The sequence below is a fragment of the Rhinopithecus bieti genome, unplaced genomic scaffold, assembly GCF_001698545.2.
Source record: "Rhinopithecus bieti isolate Rb0 unplaced genomic scaffold, ASM169854v2 scaffold_8675, whole genome shotgun sequence".
Classification (NCBI taxonomy): Eukaryota; Metazoa; Chordata; class Mammalia; order Primates; family Cercopithecidae; genus Rhinopithecus; species Rhinopithecus bieti.
In genome coordinates, this window is record NW_016806447.1 from 2,493,529 (window position 1) to 2,516,910 (window position 23,382).

General features: G+C 34.6%; 1 pseudogene; it reads left to right on the forward strand.

Moving 5' to 3' along the window:
• The first annotated feature begins 243 nt into the window (after nucleotides 1-243).
• LOC108532515 (heterogeneous nuclear ribonucleoprotein A1-like) lies at nucleotides 244-1,204 on the forward strand (annotated as a pseudogene).
• Nucleotides 1,205-23,382: the final 22,178 nt, after the last annotated feature.

Sequence of the window (23,382 nt, forward strand, 5' to 3'; positions counted from 1 at the left end):
TTAATGTGGCTATTAGAAAATTTCAAATTACATACACAGTTTGTGTACATGGCTGACATTATATTTCTATTGAACGATGGGTTACTTTGGCAATATATGTAAGATGATAAAGGCTTTAGTTAAGTTAAATGCAATTTGAGTGAAGTGGACTTACTTGAGGGCTATAAAGAATGAGGATAATGCCTTTCTGCCCATCGATGCCACCGAAGAAGCATCGTTAAAGTCTCTCTTCACCCTGCCGTTATGTCTAAGTCAGAGTCTCCTAAAGAACCTGAACAGCTCAGGAAGCTCTTCATTGGAGGATTGAGCTTTGAAACAGCTGATGAGAGCCTGAGGAGCCATTTTGAGCAATGGGGAACACTCACGGACTGTGCAGTAATGAGAGATTCAAACACCAAGCGCTCAGGGGCTTTGGGTTTGTCACATATGCCACTGTGGAGGAGGTGGGTGCAGCCATGGAGGCAAGGCTGCACAAGGTGGCTGGAAGAGTCATGGAACCAAAGACAGCTGTCTCAAGAGAAGATTCTCAAAGACCAGGTGCCTACTTAACTGTAAAAAAAAGATTTATTGGTGGCATTAAAGAAGACAGTGAAGAACATCACCTAAGAGATTATTTTGCACAGTATGGGAAAATTGAAGTGATTGAAATCATGACTGACCAAGGCAGTGGCAAGAAAAAGGGCTTTGCCTTTGTAACCTTTGATGACCATGACTCCGTGGATAAGATTGTCATTCAGAAATACCACACTGTGAATGGCCACAACTGTGAATCTAGAAAAGCCTTGTCAAAGCAAGAGATGGCTAGTGCTTTATCCAGTCAAAGAGGCAAAGTGGTTCTGGAAACTTTGGTGGTGGTCATGGAGGTGGTTTCGACGGGAATGACAACTCTGGTCATGGTAGAAACTTCAGTGGTCATGGTGGCTTTGGTGGCAGCCATGGTAGTGGTAGATATGGTGGCAGTGTGGATGGCTATAATGGATTTGGTAATGATGGAAGCAATTTCAGAGGTGGTGGAAGCTGCAATTATTTTGGCAATTACAACAATCAGTCTTCAAATTTTGGACCCATGAAGGGAGGAAACTCTGGAGGCAGAAGCTCTGGCCCCTATGGTGGTGGAGGCCAATACTTTGCCCAACCAGGAAACCAAGGTGGCCATGGCGGTTCCAGTAACAGTAGTAGCTATGGCAGTGGCAGAAGATTTTAATTGGGAAACAAGGCTTAACAGGAGAGCGGAGTCAGAGAAGTGACAGGGAAGCTACAGGTTGCAACAGATTTGTGAACTCAGTCAAGCACAGTGGTGGCAGGGCCTAGCTGCTACAAAGAAGACATGTTTTAGACAAATACTCATGTGTATGGGCAAAAAACTCAGGGATTGTATTTGTGACTAATTGTATAACAGGTTATTTTAGTTTCTGTTCTGTGGAAAGTGTAAAGCATTCCAACAAAGGGTTTCAATGTAGATTTTTTTTTGCATCCATGCTGTTGATTGCTAAATGTAATAGTCTGATTGTGACACTGAATAAATGTNATGGCTATAATGGATTTGGTAATGATGGAAGCAATTTCAGAGGTGGTGGAAGCTGCAATTATTTTGGCAATTACAACAATCAGTCTTCAAATTTTGGACCCATGAAGGGAGGAAACTCTGGAGGCAGAAGCTCTGGCCCCTATGGTGGTGGAGGCCAATACTTTGCCCAACCAGGAAACCAAGGTGGCCATGGCGGTTCCAGTAACAGTAGTAGCTATGGCAGTGGCAGAAGATTTTAATTGGGAAACAAGGCTTAACAGGAGAGCGGAGTCAGAGAAGTGACAGGGAAGCTACAGGTTGCAACAGATTTGTGAACTCAGTCAAGCACAGTGGTGGCAGGGCCTAGCTGCTACAAAGAAGACATGTTTTAGACAAATACTCATGTGTATGGGCAAAAAACTCAGGGATTGTATTTGTGACTAATTGTATAACAGGTTATTTTAGTTTCTGTTCTGTGGAAAGTGTAAAGCATTCCAACAAAGGGTTTCAATGTAGATTTTTTTTTGCATCCATGCTGTTGATTGCTAAATGTAATAGTCTGATTGTGACACTGAATAAATGTCTTTTAAGAAAAAAAAATGAGGATAGTTAGGTTATGTTGATGGTTGTATGGGAAGACAGAGTGAGTAAAAAGAGTTAAGGATGGCTCCCAGGTGTCTGATTTGGGCAATTGAGTGGATATCAGTGGTCTCCAATAATAAAACAAGAAAACAGCAGGAGGAGCGGGTTTGAGAGGAAGCTACTGAGCTCAGTTTTGGATAATTGAGTTTGAAGTTCTCAATACTCGGTTTGAAAAATTGGATAGGCAGGTGTGCATATGTATCTAAAGTTCAGGAGACAGAGTTGGTGAATTTGCACATACAGACATGATCAGACTGCAAGTGGCATTTAAAGCCTTGAGTACAACTGAGAGTACCCAGAGAGAGCAGGCTGTAGTGGAAGAGGACTGAAGAACAACCATAATAAACATATAGACTTCATAGCTATTAAGCAAATACCAACACTTACTCTAAGGTAGTGTTTTCCATATTGTGTTTTCCAGAACACTAGTCTCACAAGATATTCCTAAGAAGAAATCTTTCTGTGACTGGGAAGAATATTGCCCACTAGAGGTTACAACACACACTAACATATTCACGTAGCTACAGTTCTGAGAAGTCCTATAGCAAATAAACCTCTTTAACCAGGCATTTTAAAAATCATATATAACTACAGAAATCTTTCTTCTCCTCCAATAATACTGGTTAATTTCTTAGGAAATATACTCAAGAAACACACTTTGAGAATTGTTTTTTCTTTGGTAATCCAATTCATCAGTGGGACAAAATCAAATAGAATTATATTAAATATACGGCCTTTAGGGCAGATTTATAAAGAAATTACATTGTCATTTCTGTCAAATAGATATGTTTTCCATGTCTAGTTTCCTCTATGCAAGTGTAAGCATACTTTGGGGCATTTCAGTGCTTTCTAGAATTTTAAATGATTGGATTAAAATAAATACCTGATTTTCTCTGAGTAACTTACTAAGAATGCCAAAGAACTATTGTAAGTTCATAACAATAACTAATTCTTGTTTTAAGTTTGAATATGGGGTATCTAATGGTCTAATAAAAGATTATCTCATGGAAATAAAGTTTGAAGGACAAAATACTTTTGCAAGGCATCTATTAAAATTTAGGAGAGGCACAAAGTTAGCTGGGCTTTTGTTTCTTATAAACTGCTTATTCAGTTGAAAATGTACAAGCTACCATAATTTACATTACTTACGGTGCCTTTGGTGTGTTGATTCAAAAGTGAGTTGGGTGATAACACACCTTAAAAGAGGCAGCAGATGGCATAATAATTTCACTTGCTTAGCAGCTAATACTTTATCCGCTATGGGCAATGTCTAGATTTCTATGCTAATGTAGAGTACTAGAACATTTAACAATAGGAAGCCCCAACTCCCACAGTCAAGAGACTAGGTATAAGAGGCAGGTGTTACAAAACTGTAAAGGGCCATATCTAATAAACAAAAGGATTCAGACTAAAATTTTAAGTTTTCTTTAGATTGAAGGTATCTTGAAATGTCACAGTTTTAAAGCCACTTTAGAACCTGAGTCATGTTATCAGTTTGTACTTACACAGTCAATTTTACAGAAGAGGTTAAATAAATTGGATCTTACTTTTCCTCAGAACATTTCCACATGCTAGATGAGGAGTTATGGGAGAAAGGGTGACATAATGGGAAAAGCACTGGACAACAAATACCTGCTTCTCAAACTCACTAACTGATTGATCTTTACTAGATACTTAATTTCACATAGCCCCTACTTCCACATTGGTAAATCAATAGAATTAGTAGCTCTACCCGCTTCACAGGGTCGTTGTCAAGACCAAAAGCAAACAACAGATTTTACTAGAATGTAAGCTCCATGAAGGCAGATATTTTGTCTTTTTTGGTTCACTGCTATGCCCCTAAAACCTAGAAGAGTACCTGGCACATAGTAATCAGTCAGTGAATGCTATAAAATGAGTATTATAAATATGTAATATATTATATGTAAGGTATTATTATTATTATTCGCTAAACCAATGAAGACAAACAAAGTAGAGAGTGACTCGCTCAAGTTATTTACTAAGTCAGAAAGAATTTAAGACTGGATTTCAAAGCAGGTCTCTTGATGTTTTATCAATTTGGTCATTCAACAAAATTTTGACAGTATGTGCCATAGAGCATACTATGTGCCAAGCATGGTACAAATGCTGGATATACAGTGGTAAAAAAATATATACATAAGAGTCAAACATGGGATATAGACATTAAACAAATAAACACAAACATAAATGCACACAAATAAATTGTAATAAGAAAGGAAGGAAGAAAGAAGAAAGGAATGAAGAAAGAAGACAGGAAGAAGAACCTCTGAGGCAAAACAACAGGATAAAGTTTCCTTAACTTACATCTAGACTAAAAGTTTAAGCTAAAATTTACCCAAAAAACTGTTCATTCTTTTGATAAGATGTGTTTTTTTAGAGAGTGTTCATTTGTTTTATACATATCAGTATTTCCAACTATTTCATATCAGTATTTCTACCAAATTAGGAGAAACTTAACAATATCATCTAGAATTAACCATCCAAGACAGATGTATTAAAATAAAAAATTAGAAAACAATCACAGCATTAATCACTCACGCTTGTTATTTTAGTTCTCCCGGCTAGACGCTTAATGGTGTTTGCTGATCTTAATATTAAAATTGGGCCATCAATTTCAAAACATACCTTCAAAATGATCTACTGTAGTTAAGTCAGGTTTACACTGTGCTTTACTTTTAGTAGGCAGTGAAAGGGTTTTATTGTGTTAAATTTTCTTCTTTAGGTTGTTGAGGGTTAAAACTACGGTATACCTAAACATTATCTTCCCATGGGAATGTGTATTTGTTAAATGATTAGCTTTCTCATTGAAAAAAGATTTCTTCCAAGCTAAAGACACATAATGAAGGCTATGATTTATTATTTCTTTGAATTCTCAATGAATCCAGTAAGATGACTTGACAAGTCTACCTGCTTTTAATGGTTAATTTAGACTTTTAATCTATCCAAAATTGTTTTTTACCCTGCAAGGCAATATCAGGAGAAGAGCAAGAGTTGAAATCAACCGTTTCTTTTAAATGAACACAAAGAATGAGAACATTGTATTTTAAATTAAGGAACAACTGTTGGTAAATATGCTTTTCTAGCCTGAGATGGTTGACAGCTAGAATTTTAAGGTCAGGTATTGCCGATTGATAACTTTTTTAAACTTTAAAAAATAACAGTAAAGGCAGATGCATTTTGCTGAAGAATTTAAGAAGAAAAAAATAAATTTATATAACAAGACTACTGGAGATAGAAAAAAATGAATTTAAATACTGTTTAAAAAAAGTGTGACGGATTTTCTTTTAATCTTTTTTAAAGTGATAAGCCTTCAAAAGCTTTCTGCTTATAAATTAATTTGTTTTCCTAAGGAAGGGTAGCTTATAGCCTTAACTTTTCCCTAGAATTATAAATTTATTTTTNGTTAATTTCTTAGGAAATATACTCAAGAAACACACTTTGAGAATTGTTTTTTCTTTGGTAATCCAATTCATCAGTGGGACAAAAATCAAATAGAATTATATTAAATATACGGCCTTTAGGGCAGATTTATAAAGAAATTACATTGTCATTTCTGTCAAATAGATATGTTTTCCATGTCTAGTTTCCTCTATGCAAGTGTAAGCATACTTTGGGGCATTTCAGTGCTTTCTAGAATTTTAAATGATTGGATTAAAATAAATACCTGATTTTCTCTGAGTAACTTACTAAGAATGCCAAAGAACTATTGTAAGTTCATAACAATAACTAATTCTTGTTTTAAGTTTGAATATGGGGTATCTAATGGTCTAATAAAAGATTATCTCATGGAAATAAAGTTTGAAGGACAAAAATACTTTTTGCAAGGCATCTATTAAAATTTAGGAGAGGCACAAAGTTAGCTGGGCTTTTTGTTTCTTATAAACTGCTTATTCAGTTGAAAAATGTACAAGCTACCATAATTTACATTACTTACGGTGCCTTTGGTGTGTTGATTCAAAAAGTGAGTTGGGTGATAACACACCTTAAAAGAGGCAGCAGATGGCATAATAATTTCACTTGCTTAGCAGCTAATACTTTATCCGCTATGGGCAATGTCTAGATTTCTATGCTAATGTAGAGTACTAGAACATTTAACAATAGGAAGCCCCAACTCCCACAGTCAAGAGACTAGGTATAAGAGGCAGGTGTTACAAAACTGTAAAGGGCCATATCTAATAAACAAAAGGATTCAGACTAAAATTTTAAGTTTTCTTTAGATTGAAGGTATCTTGAAATGTCACAGTTTTTAAAGCCACTTTAGAACCTGAGTCATGTTATCAGTTTGTACTTACACAGTCAATTTTACAGAAGAGGTTAAATAAATTGGATCTTACTTTTCCTCAGAACATTTCCACATGCTAGATGAGGAGTTATGGGAGAAAGGGTGACATAATGGGAAAAGCACTGGACAACAAATACCTGCTTCTCAAACTCACTAACTGATTGATCTTTACTAGATACTTAATTTCACATAGCCCCTACTTCCACATTGGTAAATCAATAGAATTAGTAGCTCTACCCGCTTCACAGGGTCGTTGTCAAGACCAAAAGCAAACAACAGATTTTACTAGAATGTAAGCTCCATGAAGGCAGATATTTTTGTCTTTTTTGGTTCACTGCTATGCCCCTAAAACCTAGAAGAGTACCTGGCACATAGTAATCAGTCAGTGAATGCTATAAAAATGAGTATTATAAATATGTAATATATTATATGTAAGGTATTATTATTATTATTCGCTAAACCAATGAAGACAAACAAAGTAGAGAGTGACTCGCTCAAGTTATTTACTAAGTCAGAAAGAATTTAAGACTGGATTTCAAAGCAGGTCTCTTGATGTTTTATCAATTTGGTCATTCAACAAAATTTTGACAGTATGTGCCATAGAGCATACTATGTGCCAAGCATGGTACAAATGCTGGATATACAGTGGTAAAAAAATATATACATAAGAGTCAAACATGGGATATAGACATTAAACAAATAAACACAAACATAAATGCACACAAATAAATTGTAATAAGAAAGGAAGGAAGAAAGAAGAAAGGAATGAAGAAAGAAGACAGGAAGAAGAACCTCTGAGGCAAAAACAACAGGATAAAGTTTCCTTAACTTACATCTAGACTAAAAGTTTAAGCTAAAATTTACCCAAAAAACTGTTCATTCTTTTGATAAGATGTGTTTTTTTAGAGAGTGTTCATTTGTTTTTATACATATCAGTATTTCCAACTATTTCATATCAGTATTTCTACCAAATTAGGAGAAACTTAACAATATCATCTAGAATTAACCATCCAAGACAGATGTATTAAAATAAAAAATTAGAAAACAATCACAGCATTAATCACTCACGCTTGTTATTTTAGTTCTCCCGGCTAGACGCTTAATGGTGTTTGCTGATCTTAATATTAAAATTGGGCCATCAATTTCAAAACATACCTTCAAAATGATCTACTGTAGTTAAGTCAGGTTTACACTGTGCTTTACTTTTAGTAGGCAGTGAAAGGGTTTTATTGTGTTAAATTTTCTTCTTTAGGTTGTTGAGGGTTAAAACTACGGTATACCTAAACATTATCTTCCCATGGGAATGTGTATTTGTTAAATGATTAGCTTTCTCATTGAAAAAAGATTTCTTCCAAGCTAAAGACACATAATGAAGGCTATGATTTATTATTTCTTTGAATTCTCAATGAATCCAGTAAGATGACTTGACAAGTCTACCTGCTTTTAATGGTTAATTTAGACTTTTAATCTATCCAAAATTGTTTTTTACCCTGCAAGGCAATATCAGGAGAAGAGCAAGAGTTGAAATCAACCGTTTCTTTTTAAATGAACACAAAGAATGAGAACATTGTATTTTAAATTAAGGAACAACTGTTGGTAAATATGCTTTTCTAGCCTGAGATGGTTGACAGCTAGAATTTTAAGGTCAGGTATTGCCGATTGATAACTTTTTTAAACTTTAAAAAATAACAGTAAAGGCAGATGCATTTTGCTGAAGAATTTAAGAAGAAAAAAATAAATTTATATAACAAGACTACTGGAGATAGAAAAAAATGAATTTAAATACTGTTTAAAAAAAGTGTGACGGATTTTCTTTTAATCTTTTTTAAAGTGATAAGCCTTCAAAAGCTTTCTGCTTATAAATTAGTTTGTTTTCCTAAGGAAGTGTAGCTTATAGCCTTAACTTTTCCCTAGAATTATAAATTTATTTTTAAATCAACTTTATTGAGGTATAATTTACCTAAAATAAAATGTGTTCACTTCATACATACAGCCAGCTCTTCTATAACTTAGCTAGTATTTCTAGAACTTACAGTGCTATTGAAATCCCCACAATTAGAAAAAAAAAAGACCTGGGAGAAAATGGGTTTTGAAAAACAATAGTCAGATACTATGCCATTCACACACACACACACACACACACACACACACAAAGATATTGCCTAATATTACCTAATAAAATGGTAACATACTTGAACAACTTTAAACCAACTCTAACAAACATCTGTAGAACACTCTACTCAACAACAGCAGAATACCTATTCTTCTCAAGTGCATAGGGAACATTCTTTTGGATGGACCATAAGCTAGACTATAGCACAAGCCTCAACCAATTCAAAAGGATTAAAATTATACAAAGTATATTCTCCACCTACCACAATTGAATGAAATTATAAACCAATAACAAGTAAATTTAGGAAGTTAACAAATATGCAGAAATTAATTAGCACACTAATATTAATAAATAATGTGTCAAATAAGAAAGTACAAGGAACATTGGAAAATACTTTGAGATTAATGGAAATGAATATACAACCTACCAAACCTTATGGGATGCAGATAAAGCAGTGCTTGAAGAAAAACTTATAGTTTTAAATGCCTACATTAAAAAAGAAAAAATATATCAAATCAATAACCTAACCTCCCACCTTAAGACGTTAGAAAAAGCAAAGTTTTTTTTACCACTTCATGACAAAAAACGCTTAACAAACTAAGAATACAAGGACAGTTCCTCAACACTTTTATAAAAAGTATCTACAAAAACACCCAGCTAACATCATACTTAATGGTAAAAAATGTGAATGCTTTACTTACAAGACCAGAAACAAAATGAGAATATTACCACTTGGTACTTCTATTCAGTATTGTTCTGGATGTTCTGGCCAGGGAAATTAAAAAAGAAAATGAAATAAAAAGCATCCAGTTTGCAAAGGAAGACGTAAAACTATGTCTAATCACAGATGACATGATCTTGCAAACAGAAAATCTTACGATATCCACACACAAAAAAAACTATTTAAGGTAATAATCAAGTTCAACAAGGTTGCTGGATATAAGCTCAATAAACAAAATCTACTCTAGTCCTATACACTACCAATGAACAACCCAAAAATGAAGTTGAGAAAACAATTTTATTTACAATATCATCAAAAAAAGAAACTATTTATGGATAAACATAACAAAAGTACAAGACTTGTATACTGAAAACTATTACACATCATTGAAGAAAGTAGAGAAGACCTAAGTCAATGGAAAACCATCCATGCTCATGAATAGAAAGACAATATTGCTAAGATGGCAATTCTCCACAAATTGACCTAAAAATCCAATTCAATTCCTATTAAAGCCCCAGCTGGCTCTTTGCAGATGTTGATAAACTAATTCTACAATTCGCATGGAAATGTAAAAGACAAAAAATAGCCAAAACTATCTTAAGATGAACAAAGAGGAATCATACTTTCTGATTTCAAAACTTACTATAAAACAACAGTAATCAGGACAGTTTGGTAAAAACCCTCACATTTACAGTCACTTACTTTTCAACAAAGTTGCTAAGTCTGTTACAAATAGAAGTTCAAAAACAAACAAAAACAAAATTGCTAAGACAATTCAATGGAGCTTTCCACCATTATAAGTTGTTTTCAACAAATAGTGCAAGGACAACTGGATATCCACATACAAAAGAATGAAGTTGGACCCCACATAATATAAATAATTAACTAAAATTAGATCAAATATCTAAATGTAAGGGCCAAAACTATAACACACTTAGAAGAAAACATAGGCTTTAATTTTCATGACTTTAGAATAAGCAAGAGCTTCTTGGATAAGACACTGAAAACACAGGCAACAAAAGAAAAAAATAGATAAAACAGACATCATCTAAAGTAAAAACTTTTGTGTTTCCAAGACACCATCAAGAAAGTGAAAAGCCATATTAAATCTTCTAATCCATGAACAGGGGATATTTTTCCATTTATTTGTGTCTTCAGTTTCTTTCATGAATGTTTTATAGTTTTCAGTATACAGATCTTTTACCTCCTCAGTTACATTTCTTCCTTTTTTAATATTTTGCCATATTTGCTTTATATGAACCATTTCAAAGAAAGTTACAGACATGACACTACTTAACCATGCATCTCCTGAGAATGGGATTCTATATAACCTTAATACCATTGTCCCACTTAAAATGCTTCCCTAATTTAACATGAAGTCCGTATTTCAGATTTTTCCACTCGTCTCTTTTTTTAAAAAAAGTAGCTACTGTCATCCCCCAAGCAGGATTCAATCAAGATTCTCACTTTCTGGAAATACTCGTCCTGTTGTCTCGTTGAGTTTTCTTTGCAGTGTCATTAATTTAACCTATTTTTTATGTGTGTCATTGGTGGCTTTATTTATTTACTTCCATAGGTTTTTGGGGAACAGGTGATATTTGGTTACTCAGTTAAATTTATTTCTAAGTAATATTTTTATGCTATTGTGAATGAGAATGTTTTCTTGATTTTTTTCACATAGTTCATTGTGAGTATACAAAAATGCTACTAACTTTTTGATGTTGATTTTGTATTTGCAACTTTACTGAATTTATTTCTTACTTCTAACAGTTTTTTGGTGGCATCTTTAGGACTTTCTATATATAAGATCATGTCATCTGCAAACAGAGACAATTTTACTTCCTTTATGATTTAGGTGCCTTTTATTTCTTTTTCTTATGTATTTGCCCTGGCTAGGACTTCCACTACTATGTTCAATAGAGGTGGCAAGAATTGGCACCTTGTTTTGTTCCTGATTTTAAAGAAAAAGCATCTAATTCTCTTTACTGAGTATGATGTTGGTTATAGATTGTCATATATGGTTTTATTATGTTGAAAACATTCCTTCTCTACCTAATTTGTTGAGATTTTATCATGAAAGGATGTTTTATTTTGTCAGAGCCTTTTTCTGCATCTATTGAGAAGATCATATTATTTTTATCCTTCATTCTAGTAATGTGTTGTACAACATTTGTTAATTTACATATGTTGAACCATCTTTGCATCCCCAAAATAAATCCCACTTGATCATTAAAGTAAGGTGTAGGATCCTTTTAAATTTGGATTATTAGTATTTTGATGAGGTATATGATTTTTTAAATATACTGTTCAATTTAGGTTGCTAGTATTTTGTTAAGGATTTTTTTATGTTGACCTAAAATTTATTTATTCAAAAAAACAGACATATCTAAATGAAAGGTATTACTCTAGGTTTCATGAAGACTATAGACATGGAAATGAATTTATTTATATAACATACTTATATTAGGTGCCTTAGTAACTACAGAAATTAATGCACGGTCTTTGCCTGACAGGAACAGAGAGTCCAAAATGATATAAAGAAACCATATTGTTTTTACTCCTGCTTAAACATAAACCTTCTATGCCTATCATTTCTCTAAACTTCCCTTAGTTTCAGGAACACTCCTATTTTTTAGTCCTTTCAATCGGCCAGTCAGTCTGGTAAACAAACCTTTGTGTTCCAGGCTATAAAAAATATAAAGTTGGGTAAAAAGTGGTGGCTGCTTCTGGGGATCTTGTGTTCTTTAGAGAGTAACAGATTAATGTAAAAGAAAAGAAAGATACACACAGTTGCACACGAAGCTGAGGATTTTGTATCCGCATTAATTGGGGATTTTGTCCTATAATTTTTTGTAGTGTTCTTGTCTGACATTGATATCAGGATAATGCTAGTCTCATAAAATTGAGTTTGGAAGTCTCCTTCCTCTTCAACTTTTTGTAAGAGTTTGAGAAGGATTGGCATTAATTGGGCTTTAAATGTTTGGTAGAATTCAGCAGTTAAAGCTATCAGGTCCTGGTAGCTTTTTTTATCTCTGCTCTGATCTTCACTATTTCCTTCTTCTGCCAAATTTGGGCTGAGTTTATTTATTTTTTTCTAGTTTCTTGAGATGTAAAGTTAGGATGTTTATTTAAGATCTTTTTTTTGATGGAAATGTTTAGCACTATAAAATTCTTTGTTAGAAATTTCCAAAGCCGAAGTAGCTTAGACAAATTCAGTGCAATCCCTATCAAGGTCCCAGTAGCATTTTTCACAGAAATAGAAAAATAAAATCTAAAATTCCCATGGAAGCACAAAACACCCCGAATAGCTGCACAAAAGAACAAAGTTGGAGGTATAGCAATACCTGATTTTTTTTTTTTTAATTACAAGCTACAGTCTTCAAAACAGTATGGTGTTGGCATAAACACGGACATATAGACCAGTAGAACAGAATGGAGAGCCCAGAAATAAGCCCATGCATTTATGGTCAATTGATCTTTAACAAAGGTGCCAAGAGCATCCAATGGGGAAAGGACAGTTTCTTCAATAAAAGATATTGGATATCCACGTGCAAAAGAATAAATGGACCCTCATCTCACACCATATACAAAAATCAACTCAAAACACTTAAATGTAAGACCTGAAACTGTAAAACCACTAGAAGAAAACATGGGAGAAAGCTTCTTGATGTTAATCTGGACAATGGTTTTTCAGATATGACCCCAAATGCACAGACAGCAAAAGCAAAATTTTTTAAAATTGGATCATTTCAAATTTAAAATTGAGGCAAAGGAAACAATCAACATCATAGAGTATTTTCATAATAGCCAAACAACAGAAACAACCCAAATGGATAAATGAAATGTGATGTATCTACACAATGGAGTATCATTCAACAATAAAAATAAATTAATGGCTAAAAAAATTTGAGTTAAAAAAATAAATAGATGAAGTATTGATACATGCTGCAAAATGGATGAAACTTTAAGAGCGTTATACTAAGTGAAAGAAGCCAGAAACGAAAAGTTACATATGATTTTATTCCATTTATATAAAACATCCAGAATAGGCATTTTTAGAGAGATAGAAAGTAGTTTGGTGGTTGCCTACAGCTGGGGATGTTTGTGCTAAAAAAAAAAAAAAGACAGTGACTAGATAGAAGATTTTTTGTTTGGGGGGGAGGGTTATGAAATTGTTCTCAAATTGATTATGGTGATGGTTGCACAATTTTGAATACACTAAAAACAGAGTGTACACTTTAAATGAACACATTGTATATGTGAATTACATCTTAATAAGGCTTCTGTAAATTTGCAATTAAATAGAAAATACACAAAGAATAAAGAAAAGTCAAGAAATCAAAGCTGCTTTTAACAAATGATTGATAAAATAATAAACTCCTAGTTTAAACCAATGAAAAAAGAGAGAAGACAGATTTCAGGTATAGAAAAGAAAGAGAAGCATCACCATAAATATTATAGATATTGAAAGTATAGGTATAATAAGGGAATTTTAAACATTTATTCCAATAATTTTGACAACTTAGATGAAATAGATCAATTCCTTGACTGTCAAAATTATACAACCAAACTGGTAAAAAAAGAAATACTTTTGCAAAAATCTAAATAGCTCTGTATTAGTTATGTAAATTTAAATGGTAAATTAAAACCTTCCCACAAAAAGCACTCTAGTTCCAGATGGATTTACTGGTGAATTTTAGCCAAATTCGAGGAAGACACAATAGCTAACTTACCAGAAAGTTTCAGAAAATAACACCAGTACTTCCCAGCTCATTTTATAAGTCCAGCACTACCTTGATACTAAGAGTCAAACTATTATAAGAAAAGAAAATTGAAGATCAATATCTCTTCTGAACCTAGATGAAAAAGTTTCTAATAAAATTATCAAATATGAATTAGCACCATAAAAAAGGATAATGCATCCCAAGTGGAATTCATCCCAGAAACAAAAGGTTGGTCTAAACTTTGAAAAAACAATCAGTGTAATTCACCATGTTAACAAACTAAAAAGAAAAAAAAAGACAAAACTCCATATGTTCCTATAAATAGATTTAGAAAAATCATTTGATAAAATTTAACGCCTATTCATGAAAAAAAAAAAAACCTCTCAGCAAATTAGGATAGAAACAAACTTCCTCAAAATTTTTATCTCTGAGAGTCACCCAAGAAGATGCAAATCAATTGAGAAATATACTGTTTCATTGATTAGAAAAATCAATATTGTTAAGGTATCAGTTCTAAGTTAAAATATAGAGTGGATGTAAATCAAATCTCCAGCAATATTTTTTGTAGAAATTCACAAGCTGATTCTAAAACTTATATAGAAATACATGTTAGGTGACCTAACATGACTGGAATAAAGTTTTAAAGGGGAACAAAGTTGGAGTGCTTATATTATGGGATTTTAAGACTTACCATAAATCACAATAATCAGATCAGTGGAACAAAGTAGAGAGTTAAAAAACAGAACAATACATATATGTTTAATTTATTTTAATCAGGGTTCCAAAGATAAAGAAATAGTCTTCTCAACAAATGATGCTGGGACAATTGAATATTTGTTCAATAAATAGAAAAACTATACTTTGATCATTACACCATGCTACAAACGTACTTGAAATGTATCTTATACCTAAAAGTAAATATTACAACTTATATACCTTCTAGAAGAAATATAATAGAGGAAAACACAGAAGAAAATGTTTGCAACTATGGGGAAGGAAAAGATACCTTAGAACACAGAAAGCACTAATTGTGCATGAAATTTTTAAATGGACTTTATGAAAATTACAAAATTCTGCTCATTGAAAGATACAACTAAGAAAGTGAAAAGTGGCTGGGTGCGGGCTCATGCCTATAATCCCAGCACTTTGGGAGGCTGAGGTGGGCGGATAATCTGAGGCCAGGAGTTTGAGACCAGTCTGGTCCAACATGGTGAAACCCTGTCTCTACTAAAAAATACAAAAATTAGCCGGGCGTGGTGGCGAGTGCCTGTAATCCCAGCTACTCGGGAGACTGAGGCAGGAGAATCTTTTGAACCCGGGAGTTGGAGGCTGCAACGAGATGGGATTGCGCCACTGCACTCCAGAGTGAGACGCTATCTCAAAAAAAAAAAAAAAAAAAAAAAAGAAAGTGAAAAGTAAGTCCACGATTTGAAGAAAATATTTGTAACACATATATTGACAAAGGACTCGAAAAGAGATTGCAAAAGTATTCTTACAACTCAATAAGAAGAAAACCCAATTTTTTGTTGTATTTTCATGCTGAATGAAAATATTATTATTGAATATTATGTTGAATATTATTGAATATTATGTTGAATATTATTTTGAAAAATTTGAAACCTACACAAAAGTTAAAAGAATAGTACAGTGAACATCTGAAAACCCTTTACCTTGATGGACCAGCTTTTTACATTTTGTTAAATTTGCTTTTGCCTTTGCTACAATAAAGGCTGTTAATGTTTTCGGGTTTTTATTTTTTCATACTTTTAAAATTATACTTTAAATTCTGGGATACATGTGCAGGATGTGCAGGTTTGTTACGTAGGTATACACGTGCCATGATGGTTTGCTGCACCCATCAATCCGTCATCTACATCAGGTATTTCTCCTAATGCTATCCCTCCCCCAGCCCCCTACCCCCACAACAGGCCCCAGTGTGTGATGTTTCCCTCCCTGTGTCCATATGCTCTCATTGTTCAACTCCCACTTAAGAGTCAGAACATGAGGTGTTTGGTTTTCTGTTCCTTTCTTAGTTTGCTAAGAATGATGGTTTCCAGCTTCATCCAGGTCCCTGCAAAGGACATGAACTCATCTTTTTTATGGCTGCATAGTATTCCATGGCGTCTATGTGCCACATTTTCTTTAGCCAGTTTATCATTGATGGGCATTTGGGTTGGTTCCAGTCTTTGCTATTGTGAACAGTGCTGCGATGAACATATGTGTGCATGTGCCTTTATAGTAGAAAGATTTATAATCCTCTGAGTATATACTCAGTAATGGGATTGCTGGGTCAAATGGTATTTCTGGTTCCAGATCCTTGAGGAATCGCCACACTGTCTTCCACAATGGTTGAACTAATTTACAGTCCCACCAATAGTGTAAAAGTGTTCCTATTTCTCCACATCCTCTCCAGCATCTGTTGTTTCCTCACTTTTTGATGATTGCCAGTCTAACTGGCATGAGATAATATCTCATTGTAGTTTTGATTTGCATTTCTCTAATGACCAGTGATGATGAGCTTTTTTTCATCTGTTTGTTGACCACATAAATGTCTTGTTTTGGGAAGTGTCTGTTCATATCCTTCACCCACTTTTTGATGGGTTTATTTTTTTCTTGTACATTTGTTTAGGTTTCTTGTAGATTCTGGATATTTGTCCTTTGTCAGTTGGATAGATTGCAAAAATATTCTCCCATTCTGTAGGTTGCCTGTTCACTCTGACAGTCATTTCTTTTGTTGTGCAGAAGCTCTTTGTTTAATTACATCTCATTTGTAAATTTTGGCTTTTGTTGCCATTGCTTTTGATGTTTTAGTCATGAAATCTTTGCCCATGCCTATGTCCTGAATGGTATCGCCTAGGTTTTCTTCTAAGGTTTTTATAATTTTAAGTCTTACATTTAAGCCTTTAATCCATCTTGAGTTAATTTTCATATAAGGTGTAAGGAAGGGGTCCAGTTTCAGTTTTCTGCACATGGCTAGCCAGTTTTCCCAACACCATTTATTAAATAAGAAATCCTTTCCCCACTGCTTGTGTATATCAGGTTTGTCAAAGATCATATGGTTGCAGATGTGTGGCATTATTTCTGCGGCCTCTCTTCTGTTCCATTGGTCTATATATCTGTTTGGGTACCAGTACTATGCTGTTTTGATTACTGTAGCCTTGTAGTACAGTTTGGAGTCAGGTAGCATGATGTCTCCAATTTTGTTCTTTTTGCTTAGGATTGTCTTGACTATGCAGTCTCTTTTTCAGTTCCATATGAAATTTAAAGTAGTTTTTTCTAATCCAGTGAAGGAAGTCAATGGTAGTTTGATGGGGATAGCATTGAATCTGTGAATTACTTTTATGATATTGATTCTTCTTATCCATGAGCATGGAATTTTTTCCATTTGTTTGTATCCTCTCTTACATCCTTGAGCAGTGGTTTGTAGTTCTCCTTGAAGAGGTCCTTCACATCCCTTGTAAGTTATATTCCTAGGTATTTTATTCTCTTTGTAGCAATTGTGAACGGGAGTTCACTCATGATTTGGCTCTCTGTTTGTCTACTATTGGTGTATAGGAATGCTTGTGATTTTTGCACTCTGATTTTATATGCTGAGACTTTGCTGAAGTTGCTTATCAGCTTAAGGATATTTTGGGCTGAGACAATGGGGTTTTCTAAATATACAATCATGTCATCTGCAAACAGAGACAATTTGACTTCCTCTCTTTCTATTTGAATATGCTTTATTTCTTTCTCTTGCCTGGTTGACCTGGCCGGAACTTACAATATTATATTGAATAGGAGTGGTGAGAAGGGGCATCCTTGTCTTTTGCTGGTTTTCAAAGGGAATGTTTCCAGCTTTTTCCCATTCAGTATGATATTGGCTGTGGGTTTTTCATAAATAGCTCCTATTATTTTAAGATACTATTATTTTAAGATATAATATTATTTAAGATATAATATTAAGATAATATTATATTAAGATACTATTATTTTAAGATCAATTCCTAGTTTATTGAGAGTTTTTAGCATGAAGTGGTGTTGAGTTTTATCAAAGGCCTTTTCTGCATCTATGAGATAATCATGTGGTTTTTGTCATTGGTTTTGTTTATGTGATGGATTATGTTTATTGATTTGCATACATTGAACCAGCCCTGCATCCCAGGGATGGAGCTGGCTTGATTGTGGTGGATAAGCTTTTTGATGTGCTGCTGGATTCAGTTTGCCAGCACTTTATTGAGGATTTTCACATCAATGTTCATCAGGGATATTGGCCTGAAATTTTCTTTTTTGTTGTTGTTGTGTCTCTGCCAGGTTTTGGTATCAGGATGATGCTGCTCTCATCAAATGAGCTAGGGAGGAGTCCCTCTTTCTCTATTCTTTGAAATAGTTTCAGAAGACATGGTACCAGCTCCTCTTTGTACCTCTGGTAGAATTTGGCTGTGAATCCGTCTGGTCCTGGTCTATTTTTGGTTGGTAGGCTATTAATTACTGCCTCAATTTCAGAACCTGTTATTGGTCTATTCAGGGATTCAACTTCTTCCTGGTTTAGTCTTGGGAGGGTGTGTGTGTCCAGGAATTTATCCATTTCTTCTAGATTTTCTAGTTTATTTGCAAAGAGGTGTTTATAATATTCTCTAAATGGTTTTTTATTTTTTAAGTCATTCTTTCTTTTTTTAATTTTATTTTTAAGTTCCGGGGTACATGTGCAGGACAAGAAGGTTTGTGTGTCATGGTGGTTTGCTCCACCTATCAACCCATCACCTAAGAATTAGACCCAGCAGGTATTAACTATTTTTCCTGATGCCATCCCTCCCCTTACCCCACCCCAGACAGGCCCCAAGTGAGTGTTGTTTCCCTCTCTGTGTCCATGTGTTCTCATTGTTCACTCCCACTATAAGTGAGAACATGTGGTATTTGGCCATCTGTTCCTGCGTTAGGAAAACCCAATTTTTAATAAGGGAGAAGGATGTGAATAGACGCTTTACAAAAGGAGATAAAAGAATAGCTATTATGCCTGAAAAAAATGTTCAAAATCATTAGTCATCAGGGAGATGCAAATTAAAACCACAATGATATACTGCTATATACCCACCAGAATAGCTAAAATAAAAAAGATGAAAAATTCCAACTGTTCCTGAAGATCTGGAGCAATTTCAACTTTTATATGTTGTCAGTAGGAGTATAAAATGGTATGACCACTTTTGAAACCTATTTGGTTGTTTCTTATGAAATTGAACATATACCTACCACATGACCCAGTGGTTCCACTTATATTTAAGAAAAATGAAAGCAAATGTCCACAAAAAGGTTAGTGCATGTTCACAGAAGTTTTATTTATAATAGCTGAAAGCTGGAAATCACACAAATACCCATCAACAGGTGAATGGATAAATACGTTTGGTATATCCATACAATGAAATATTTCTCAGCAATAAAGAACAAATGACCTACTGAAACAATCAAAAACATAGATGAATTTCAAAAACATTACTCTGAACAAAAGAAGCCAGACATAAAACATATGCATTACACTATATATGATCCATTTATATGAAATTATAGAGCAGGAAGAAGTACAGTAACAGGAAGAAAACCTATTGTTGCCTTAGGCTGAGGGCAAGAATCACTGCAAAGTACACAAGTGAACTTCTCGGGGTGAGGGAAATGTTCTGCATCTTGATTTCATGGTTCACATGGACATAAACTTTTGCCATACTCTGAACTACATAGTCAGTTCTACTATAAAACTTGCTTTTGAGAATGCAAATTTGTTACAACATGATAGGTAACAATTTTAACACAGCCTGAATTTTAATCTTGTTTATGTGTGATTTTGTCCACTAAAAACACTAGAAGAATGCAGAATATCGCCCTCACCTGAACCAAGCCATAAACATACCCTGCCATTCTTTGTCCTGCTGTTGTCATACATTATAATTCAAACTCTTATAAACCCCACCATACACTGTTAGTACATTTGCTCTTCAAAGGTTTGTTGTTGTTGTTGTTGTTGTTTGTTTGGTTTTTTTAGAAATGGTAAAATGAGAAAACACATTTTGTGTTTTCCCACATATTACCATTTCTGGCACTCTTCATTCATGTGCATGGAAATGAGTTTGTACCTGGTGTCATTTTTGCCTTCTAGAGTAACTTTAACATTTCTTGTACTTCAGGTCTGCTTAACTTATAGTCCATGTTTTCTTTTGTTCAAAAGGCTTTATTTTGCTCTCATTTTTAAAGGAGATTTTCACTCAACAAAGAATCCTAAATTAACTTTTGTAAAAGCAAGTTAAAGTTTTCATCCTATTGCTTTCTTTAGACTTAGGCTTGCATTATTTCGAACACAAAGTTCTTGCATCATGGCTAGCATTATATCTAACACAAAATCAGTATTAATTCTTATCTTGGTAACCTTGTATTTAATGTTTTTTTTCTCTGGCTGCTTTTAAGAATTTCACTTTGTCACTGGTTCTCAATAATTCCAATATGATGTGCCTGAGAATGCATTTCCTTTCAGTTATTCTGCTTGGGGTCTGTTGAGTTTCTTTGATTTAGGAATCAGTTTTCACCTTATTTGGAAAATGTAAGTCATTATTCCTTCAAATACATATTCCAGCTCCTCTCTTCTGATCTTTTCAGGACTCCAGTTACACATATGTTGGATCACTTGGAATGTTCCTCAGGTTACTGAGGATCTGTTCTTCTTCTTCTTATTTTCTTTCTGTAACTCAGTTTGGATAGTTTCTATTACAATATCTTCAAGTTTGCTGTTCTTTTCATTTGCCATACCTAATCAGCTGATAATTTTATCAGGTGAATTTTCACGCAGATATGACATCTTTCAGCTCTAGAAGTTTCCTTGTTTGTTTTTAATACCATCGATTTCTGTCCTCAGTATGCTCAAGTTTTCCTTTAAATATTTGGACACATTTATAATTGTTCTGATGCATCTATTTCATTCATCTCTGTAATTTGACTCACTTTCTGCTGATGGATTTTCTTACTTGCATTTTCCTGCTTCTTCACATGTCTTACTTGTATTGGATACCATACACTATAAATACTATGTTCTTAAGATTTTTGAATTTTGTTTTCTTCACTTAGATAGGTGAATTTGGCTAGCAGGTAAGTTTTTTGCCAATCATCTTGATCCTTTTGGGGTTGTTTTTGACCTTTGTTAGTAGTATTCTATGGAGTTTTACTCTACAACTTGTTAAGCTTATTTTAAGGCACAACCCTGGGGTACATACTGAATTCCCAGGATTTTCAGTGAGGTCCTGTGACTCTGGTGATTGAAACTCAAATGTCTCTCAGCTACATTTAAGCTGTAGGAATTGTTCAATTTACCGTCCTCCAGTAATTGCCATTTGTCTGGCCTTGTGGCATTTCACAGTATGCATGTGCACCTTAGTATACAGCAAAAGACTCAATGAAACCCCTGTGCAGATTCCTAGAGCTTCTCTGAATGGCTCCTACAACCCTGGAGCTGTGCCCCACAAACTGAAGCTGCTACAGCTTTCCCCAAGTCTGCTCTCAGTCTCTTCCATAAAGAGACTGCCATGCTTTCCTTGGTTTCTGATTCCTATGTTGTTCTGGAAAGGGACTCCAGGCAGAATACTAGGGCTTTCATGAAACTCACCTCATTTGTTTCTATTCATTGAGACTGCACTACTGCACTGCATGTTTTCCAATATCAGAAAATAGTTGTTTCACATATATTGTCCAGTTTTCTACTTGTTCACAGGTAAAGGACAAGTGTGGTATAAGTTACTCCATTACAGACAGAAGTAGAAGCCAGAATATTTTTTAAAATCTAATTTGAGCTTATTATGTGTTGGGCTCTTATAATTGCCATAGTATTTATGATACTACATTCATTTAATTAATATAAAGCTATTTCATTTACATTACCTGATTTAGTCCTTCAAACACAGTGAGCCAAAGGTGACCTTTCTTATGATCATTTTATAGTCAAAAAGATTGAGGTTCACAGAGGCAAGTGAATGCTCAAGTGAGACTCACAGAGGCAAGTGAATGCCTTACACACCTTGTAAGGCTTGGAGTTAGGAGTATGACATTCAGCATAAACTACTAATGCTAAAGCTTGTCTCCTGGCTTCCTTTTCCTTAGATCTCTGGTTTCATCCACTACTGCCAAACTCTTATCTATCCATCCTTCCTTCCTTTCTGTTTCTCCTTCAGGTTTTAATTATCTTTTGCCTTAGATTTTAATCATCACCTTTGCTGTCTTAGCATGGCCAAACATTTTTAAAGAAGTAACTCATTCTTTAATTTTATTCTTTGAAAACCCCTATCTTTAATTCACTGCCATATTTTTTAATTTGAATGTCAAGCAACATGCTATTATCAATCTATATCATACCATAACCAATACATTCCAGAACCTTGTAGACCTCTAAAGCTACACACTCTCCAACCAGCCCCTACATTGTCAGGATTCATGCTTTTTTTTTTTTTTGGAAACACAGTCTCACCCTGTCGCCCAGGCTGGAGTGTAACGGCATGATCTTGGCTCACTGCAACCTCTACCTTCCGTGTTCAAATAATTCTCCTGCCTCAGCCTCCAGAGTAGCTGGGATTACAGGTGCCTGCCACCATGCCCAATTATTTTTTGTATTTTTAGTAAAGATGGGGTTTCACCATGTTGGCCAGGCTGGTCTCGAACTCCTGACCTCAAGTGATCCACTTGCCTTGGCCTCCCAAAGTGCTGGGATTACAGGTGTGAGCCACTGCACCTGGCCTGGTTATGCTTAATCCATTTGTATCATCTTTCCTCCTCTGTCACCCACTTCCCCTAAATTACTTTGACCTATGAAGCTACAGCAATCTTCTCAGAATTTTCCCCAGTCCAAATGAAAATTAAAGATTAAAAAATTAAAATATAAAGGAAGAGGAGAAATTTTAAAACTAAACAGAATTAAACTTAAACTAAAATAAACCAGCTCCTCAGTTAGATAGACAACAAATAGATTAAATTATAGCATTTCTTTTTTTTTTTTTTTTTTCTTTTTTTTTTTTTTTTTAGACGAGAGTCTAGCTCTGGTCGCCCAGCGCTGGAGTGCAGATGGCGCGATCTCGGCCACTGCAAGCTCCGCCTCCCGGTTTCGCATTCTCCTGCCCTCAGCCTCCCGAGTAGCTGGGCTACAGGCGCCGGCCATCTCGCCCGGACTAGTTTTTGTATTTTTAGTAGAGAGGGGTATCACCGTGTAACCAGATGGTCTCGATCTCCCTGACCTCGTGATCCACCCGTCTCGGCCTCCCAAAGGCGGGATTACAGCTTGAGCCACCGCTCCCGGCCTTTTTTTTTTTTTGAGATGGAGTTTTACTCTTGTTGCCCAGGCTGGAGTAAAATGGTGTGATCTCGGCTCAC